We start from the raw sequence: 8,883 nt of genomic DNA, 5'->3' as shown, positions 1-8,883 counted from the left end.
ATCAGTTTGCCATTTACTGTGAGTTGGCGTACTGTGTGCATACTATTGTTATCGCCAAGTGTTATTCGCATGCATTGGTATGTAGCTGCTGTTGTTGGCTACCTTATAATGTACTATGTATGTATACTCTCAGGCGTAGGTGAAAAAGGGTTAGAGTGGGGGTCTCGGGCGTAGGAGAAAAAGGGTTACAGTGGGGGTCATACTATTGTAACGCTACGTTACAGTCTTACAACCTTAGACTAACAAAGTTGCTTCTATCATAAAAAGGGAGGACTGTAGACTCATGACGGGTATTCTGACTGGACACTGCCTTCTGGCGTAATATGCCTTTAAATTAGGCTTGGTCAGTGATTGGAGATGTAGGAAGTGCGGACTGGAGGAGGAACGATCGAGCACGTCCTGTGCTCGTGCCCTGCGCTTTCCAGGCTAAGACTCCAGCTGTTAGGAGTGATACAGCTGTCAGATCTAGAAGCATAAAGTGGCTTAAGCCCTAGGAAGCTTCCAGTATTTGCCAAGAGGACGGAGTTATTTTATATTCATAGGTACTGGTTTTTCTGTTTGGTCGTTAAAACAAACTTCTGGTAACACTACGGACTTATTCAGTCTATGTGAGGTCCTCATGGACCGGCCAGTTCAAACTAACCTAATCCTAGAAATGTGAAAATGTAATACCTACAGTTACAGATTATTTTTGTTTGTGCAGTTTGAATTAAAGCCGTGTCTCCTGTATTACCTGCTCATACGAGCCGTTTTGCCGATCGCTGGTTTTAAAACTAAAAAAAAATGTCTTTGATATATAGGGGCTTATGCGGCAGTTACCCACGAACGTACGTAGAAAAAACGTGTCAGTTGACACGACCTATCTTATGAGTGTGCAATGTAAACGAAAACTCACCGACGTACAACGCCCGTACGTACGTAGCCCGGAACGTAGAAATCAAAACAATTTTGATTTTTTCCGTAAGAACGTGTCAGCTGATCGCTCTCTCACTAGACAGAGTTGCCTAGTAAACTTTTGTGCGCTAATTTTTGACCGTTTGCAATTTTATGCAAAAACGCTTAATTAAAGTTTGAAAAATTGTGGAGATAATTCGAAATAATTAATCTATTTATACTTATTTAATATGTATTCCGGCCTTTTACAATATCAAAAATTAAATTGGAAAAAGTTGATGTTTCCATAAGCATACATGCAAAATGGTCAATGGCAACAGTGCTTATCTGTAAACAATACACACACAAATATGTTATGTACATGTACACAGACGCACACATTGATTCCTACGGGCTTGAGAGTTCGGTCAAACGTGCTTCGTACGACAAACGTCCTTACGTACGGCACACGTCGGTGGGTAACTGCCGCATTATCATTCATTACGACGGTTATCCCGTCGTTATAACGTCGGCAAATTGGCATCATTGATAACCAAATTTTGACATATTTTGTACGAAGATAAATATTGGCGGGATAAATATTTATTCTCATAATTTATAAAAAAAAAACAATAAAAAAGTGTCTTATTATTTGTGAAATGGCTCGACCGGCAACAAATAGATAAATAGATCGCAATACGAGAGACTTGTTGAAGTGATGCAGGAAAGGTCAGACTTTGCGCAAAGATTCCCAAACATATGAAAGGAGAATGTGCAGAGTTTCTGGGAAGAGGTTGGTGTGCAGCTCAATAGTCTTGGTCCTCCAATAAAAGATACCACCACCTGGAAAACGGTACACAGGTTTTCCAATTGTTTTTATTGTACTTTTTCCTCTATTTAACAAAGACGAAAATATTAAGGGGCATGGCAACTCCCATACAAATATGATTTTATAGGCTTAATACCTCCAAAAGGGTTTATGGTACAGATCCTAAAATTGGTATAGAGATATTCGATATCAATACCACACCCGCGCTCAGAGCTGGGTAGTAATGATTACTTTAGGTAATCAATTACCGTCAATTCCCCATTACATGTACTTGAGGAAAGTAATCAATTCTTTTCCTCCACAGCAAAGGAATGGATTACATTTCAATTCCTAAAAAAAAAAATAAATACCAAAAGTAATTTCGTGTTTTTCTCCTCGCCGTATATGAGGACGGGTATGGTAAGATTGTGTCTTTGTAGTTTATATTTGCTGCTGAGCGGCCGGCCATTTGCTTTGTACGTGGATAGCAACGTTTCTTTATATTTTCCTCAAGTGCTGCTGGCAAGCGACTTGAGGATATTGTTGCGGCTTTGTACTTTAGATACATCTTCGGTGGCATACGCCTTGAAGGTGAGAGTATGACCGAATGTTACCCCTAAGATATTTGGATGACTGACAGTCGGTAGCGCAACACCATTGACGTGAATGTCCAATGTGGATTTGGTCGGCTAGGTTCAGATAATTTGCCGTGAGGCCTTTTGAGTGCCGTGGCTGACTGTGTCAAAAGCTTTTCACAGCGCTGGTAGTTTCATGTTTCATTTACAGTTTAAAATCACATTTGATATTGTTGGTTTTATATTTTTTATTTTTCTTTTAATTTTCATCACTAATTTATGGGAATACTTTATATATTATTATGCTTTATTTTACAATTTATATGTTTTTTAACAATTAGTAATTAATTATATAAACTTTTTTTTAACAGCAAATCGACATCTGTGTGCAGCATAAGCTATAAAAGAAAATTTTATCTGCGGAAAATTTTACTTTGCAATTTTGTTGTAAATCCGTAAACCGCGCTTGTCCAATGTGATTTTTCAATTCAATTTTAACTACTTTTTTACTTCGATTTTCTCATGTTTATCTAATAAAAAAATTTCATTATCTCTGCACAACTGTATCAAGCTTATTTTTCTCCGAAAGCACTCGTAAGTATTTATGTGAATTTAGGATTTGTTCGTTTTACTTAAAAATTTTTTGTAATTTTTATTTTGACTCCTTAAAACATTTTTCTATTCACTACTTTTTTGTTGTTAACAATATTTATGCCCTATTCCTATCTTACAAGTGCTAATTTTTACATGCTTGTTTAAATAATTGCGAGAGGAGAAAGTAATTGTGTATGAGTTAGCCCGATTTCTCATTATGTCGTATTTCCCGTAACTCTTCTTCTTGATTCATTCTTGCCTCTGTTTGGGGGGTTTGTTTAACCGTTCTCTTATCTTACACACCTTTTGATTTTCTTACAACAATTTATCCAGCAAATTCTCTCAATCGAATAATGTTGATAGTATATATTATATCATCATTATTGCAGTTATTGCTCGAACCGCTTGAGGAAGGTGTATTTAGGTCGGGTTGTGGGTCCAGGTAGGAGAGAATTTCCATTGGATCGACATCGGGGAGGAGCTGAAATTGAAGAAGAAAGAAAACTAATTTGTGTTGGACTTCATTTTGAGATATTTTCTGGATGTCTTTCTTGATTTCGAGGGAGCCTTCAATAATGTGGCCATTGGTACTCTGGTAGAATTATTCGGCCAAACTTCTAGTCAGCTGGTTGATGGTTGCAAAGTGGGTAGGATCGACGGATGAGAGAAAGTTGAGAACGGGCACACCACAGGGATCCAAAATAGTGGTTTATGCTGATGAGCTGGCAATACTTATAAGGGGAAATTTCCAAAAAAGAACTAAGGGATGTTTCCCAAGAATGCCTGACTGTCGTAATCAGTTAGCTTGAGACATATGGATTACTTAGGTGTCAACCCTTGTAAAAGGGAGCTGGCTTCGTAAACGCAGATGTATATTGGATGGGAGTGCGGTCAACCAGCGAGGTCGAGGGCTGTCAGGGCTTGACCTCAGTCATAGTGGTAATGAACTACTTTTTTGATAAAAATTTTGGAAACTGTCACGCATCACTCTGATCTCTCGTCCCGAGCAGACAGTGTTGTTGTTGTTGTTGTAGCGATAAGGTTGCTCCCCGAAGGCTTTGGGGAGTTTTATCGATGTGATGGATACAGATCCGGTACGCTCCGGTGCCATAGCACCATTAAGGTGCTAGCCCGACCATCTCGGGAATGATTTATGTGGCCACATTAAACCTTCAGGTCATTCCTTCCCTCCCCACCCCCAAGTTCCACGAGGAGCTTGGGGTCGCCAGAGCCTCGTATGTTAGTGAAACAGGGTTCGCCGCGGATAGGTGAGGTTGAAAATTGGGTTTGGAGAAGCTATATATTGCGCTGGCAACCTGAAGGGTTGCGCTACACAGCGCCTTGAATCTAGTATTTATATCGCCTCTTTCGACAGGCATACCTACCGCGGGTATATTCTGATCACTAAACCCGCTTGGAGGGGGGGGGGGGAGGGACCGATAGCCCTCTTGGACTTTAAGAAGCATTAAGCCATTACTAAATCTAGAAAAGCAGCTAGATACCTCTTTACAGAGGAGGGTAATCTGAGCTCGTTGGTTTCACTTTAAGATGGAATCATTATGTCACTTCAAGTTTAGTCGTTTATTTTTTGCATCTGCCCTGGTCACCTCGGTATTGAAATCATTGCGTATTTTGAGGACTGATACAAAGTCGAAGTCAGTCATATATGCAATTATGTAGTTGTCATGTAGTGATGTTTTGAGTAATTTAAGCTGGTATCACAATAGGCTTCTTTGTTACTTCAAGTGAGCTCCTTCTGTCATGGGCTTGTTCCCACTCAATTTAACACACTACCCAGCACGTCCTTAAGTAAATCTCATTTATAAGATATGGATAGATATTTTTCTACATTGCAAAACAGGAATTGTATTTGAAGTATAGAAACAAGTTTAAAAGGTTTCACTTACATTGAAATCTCCAGCACCATCATTGTTGTCCATATTCAATTCGGCATTCAAATATGTTTCACTGAGATTCGAAAAACCAATGGGCTGTGAGTTGATCAATGAATTTATAATTTGTTCCTGTTGTTGTTGCTGATGTGAATCATTGTAGAAGCACGATGGGATGCTGGTCCACCGGGTCGTCCACCAGGGGTGCCAGGTGTTTGTGATGAGGTGTTGAGATATTCGCATTCGGTGTAGAAGGTTCGTTATGCGTCGAACTCATACTAGGTGGACCGCCGGGTTTCATCGGATGCATAGGTGTGTGCGGTGTGTGTGGCATCTGATGGAAATAAAAAAATAAGGACATGCATTAATATTTAAAATACCAAGTTGAGCAATGGGTCGCATATATGGTTTACACGTTTTTTATTCAGTTGCAATACCATACTCACCTGATCTGTTAAACTTTTCCCCACTCATTCCCCATAGCATTGAGCTGATCCAAAGAATTTCCCGTATCACTTGTATGCTGATCATTAACATCACCAACTTCACCGCGCTACCACCATATATGTCGAATGGACTGCGCCTATAAAATGAGGAAAACGACAATATTGGATTTGCTACCCTTTTCTGGGGAGGGCTACCAACAAACTCATATTTGACTAGCGCCGGGTACATTGGGCGTGCCCGCATTCATGTCATGCTGCATATAGGAACTCATCGCCTGCGAGTTATCCCATGGTGACATAACTTTTGACTGATCATCGAAGGTGTTTTCCTGTTTAATATTCGTCACGTTGGGACCACCCATTTAGCCACCCATGGGACCCATTTGACCTGGCATTTGACTACTCATCTGACCACCACCCATTTGACCGGGCACTTGACTACTCATCTGACCACTACTCATTTGACCGGGCATTTGTTTTCCACCCATTTGATCATGCATCTGACCGCCACCACCCATTTGATTAGCCACTTTTGCACTCATTTGTCCTGGCACTGCCCATGCCATTGAGCAACCATTTGATCAGGCATTTGTCCGCCCGAACCTTGTGCACCCATTTGTCCTGGCATCTGTCCAGGTCCTTGTCCTAGCATTTGTCCAGTCATTGGGTTGGGTATTTGTGCTGAAATCGCGCTAAGTGGTGAGCCTTGATGCATACCTACGCGCCAATTACCACTCGAATAAATTATGACTTCATCCACATCGGTGCCATTCAGTTTATCGAGAGTGGCCCAGATATACTGATCGATTTCTAGACTTTCAGTAAGCGCAGGTTTACTGTAAATGAAGTAAGATATGAATTATCGTTTATAACCTTCCTTCGAGTCGCTCCTTGTTTTAAATACTTACTTGCATTCGGGACACCGCCAAGCGCCACGTTCGCAATTCATAAGCAAATAGGCTTCCAGATAAAAATACTGTGCATGTTTGCATTAGTGTCCTCGCGCGGGCATACGTATTCGAGACTTCATGAACGGACATTTCAATGAGATCTTAGTGCACTTAGTCGTTTCCATGTTACTGGCGCCAGCTTCCAGTGGCACATTAGTCGTTGAGCAGACCATGAAGTTACGTTTGATTTTGGCCACACAATCATCTACGGGTAAGCAATTGCGTTTGTGCAGACTCTGCAAAACATGCCGCACGGAGGGTCGATGAACTAGTTGCAGCACGAATAATTGGGACTGGAAAACGAAAAAAATCGCAGATTAAGCATGTGAGTACAACAGTGCCTCAGTACGAAATACGCACCTATTGGATGGAGCCTCAAAAAAAACGAAATTACTTTTGGTATTTTTTTTTGAGGAATTGAAATGTAATCAATTCCTTTGCTGTGGAGGAAAGGAATTGATTACTTTTCTCAAGTACATGTAATGGGGGATTATCGGTAATTGATTACCTAAAGTAATCATTACTACCCAGGTGCCCTATTCAGTAACTATGAGTTTTGAAATGTACATTTTTCTTTCATACAAATTATATGAAGAAAAAGTGTACATTTTAAAACTCACAGTTACTGAATAGGGCCCCAGCTCTGAGCGTGAGTATGGTATTGATATCGAATATCTTTATACCAATTTTAAGATATATACCATAAACCCTTTTGGAGGTAAGGGAAAGAGAAGGAAAAGGCAGTAGTAGTGTTAGAAGTAAGGGTTGAATTCCTATTCGATATTTTGTCGCTCGACTGCATTCTACCATCAAATATAGGTAGTCTAACGGTATAATTCCGTTCACACGGTGGAACGACAAAAAATCGACCAGGAAATTTACTCGTGTAAAGCAGCATTTATTTGCATACATTGCAGGTTTGGCTGGACTACAAAAGTGCTGTGAAACTAACTTCGAACAAGCAGGATCTCAGGCGACAGCCGGTGGGTGTTATCGTATGCACACAAGAAATACATCGTCATAACGTGGTCATGGAAACGTTGATGAGAGAAGATATTGATCGAACTTATGTCTTTAAAAATTAACGCAAACATTTTTCTACAGTGTATAAATTATAACAATTAATTTTTGACATATGTACGTACCTCTAAATATATTTACATAGCTTCCTTACAAACTTCTAAAAATTATTTGCCGTATTTGAAATGCTTCGTTAGTATTGCTTTCCGCTTCGTTTTGCTGTGTAGGCAATGATTCTTCCAATTCTCTTTCGTTTTCAACAAGGGCTCCTCGACGCCGTAATGTAAACAAATATTATCCAACGCGCAGCAGACATTTGTAATTTTAGCTGCTTTCCTAGGTGTGTAATGAAGCTGCCGCGCACCAAGTATACATCGGAAACGGTTTTTAACTACGCCAATAGTTCGCTCTATGATGTTCCTTGCTTTTGTGTGCATTTTGTTGTAAACGCTTTCTCGGCTTCCATCCTCTGGAGATCGGAAAGGAGTCATGAGCCACGGCTGTAAAGGATAGCCTACATCGCCTGTTCATAAAAAACATGCAAGTTATGGGTCATAATAAAACTTAAGGGCTACATTCTCATGGTATTTGCGAATGAAATCTCAGACGAACGATTCATCTCTTGACGTTGTCGTCTAACAACCATATTCTGTATCATTTTCGTTCGCCTCTTACTTTATCTCTTTTCATAACGTGAGAAACGTAAGAGGTGAACAAAAATAATACAAAATGTGATTGCTAGACGGAAAACGTTCGCCTGAGTTTCGTTTGCAATAAAGAATGATGCCCTAAGACATACAAAGAATCCAAGTATTCCTTTCTCCCTCTCTATATGAGGTTTGGAGATACTCCTTAGCGTCGCTAAGAGTCCATACATGAGAATCGTGGTTACTTCCATCATGCATCAATACACCTGATTCAAATTTTACTATCACAAACCTGGAAATAAAAGTTGATAGAAAAATTAGGCCCGTTTTATCTTTTAAGTTCTATAATGTATATACATATGTAGATATTCGCATGTTATATCACATTATGTTAATCAGATTACAAAAACGCGAAAGTTCATTTTTTATGTTTTAGTTTGGAACTCTTCATTTCACCTAACCTGTGTAGAAACACGTTAGCTTTTACAACAATGAACAAATATATCTTCACATACAAGCTAGGTCTGAGCACGTCAGTGATAGGATTAATTCCCAGTCATAGACTGGAAAGCAGAGCCTTTTGAAATCTCGAACGAGAAGTTTTGGAGGTAAGTACAAAACCAGCTAGAATTAACGAATTTTTTGAAGCGATCAAACTGTGCAGAAGCGTCACTTTGTGTGAAAATAAATTTCCTTATTATATGTACATATCGAGCCATACCAGCGAAATTGATGTAAGGAACCAAATTTACGATTTTCCGTTTTGATATGAATCTATAGCCTCCCATAATTGGCATCAGCTACCAAACTTTCACAACTCTACGAGGAACGCTTTTAAAGTTATGGCCAAAGGAATTTTGTTGTAAGTGACATTTTGTTTACATTTTTTAATTTTATTCAGTAAGAAAACTTGTATACTGTAAATTTTTTTTTTTTTTGTTCCTTACATCAATTTCGCTGGTATGGCTCGATATACTTACGATCATTGCGTGGATGCGGTTGTAGTATAAAAACAGGTGGAATTATTTTGACATGTGTCCCGTCGATGCACATGACAACTCCTGGAAACCGGCTCCTT

The 8,883-nt window shown here is 39.5% G+C and overlaps 1 pseudogene; it reads right to left on the bottom strand.

Moving 5' to 3' along the window:
• Positions 1-2,515: 2,515 nt before the first annotated feature.
• On the bottom strand, positions 2,516-5,395 carry LOC137245971 (uncharacterized; annotated as a pseudogene).
• Positions 5,396-8,883: the final 3,488 nt, after the last annotated feature.

Source organism: Eurosta solidaginis, chromosome 3 (assembly GCF_040869045.1).
Source record: "Eurosta solidaginis isolate ZX-2024a chromosome 3, ASM4086904v1, whole genome shotgun sequence".
Lineage (NCBI taxonomy): Eukaryota > Metazoa > Arthropoda > Insecta > Diptera > Tephritidae > Eurosta > Eurosta solidaginis.
Note: the sequence above shows the minus strand (reverse complement) of the source record. Positions and strands in the feature narration are given on the sequence as shown.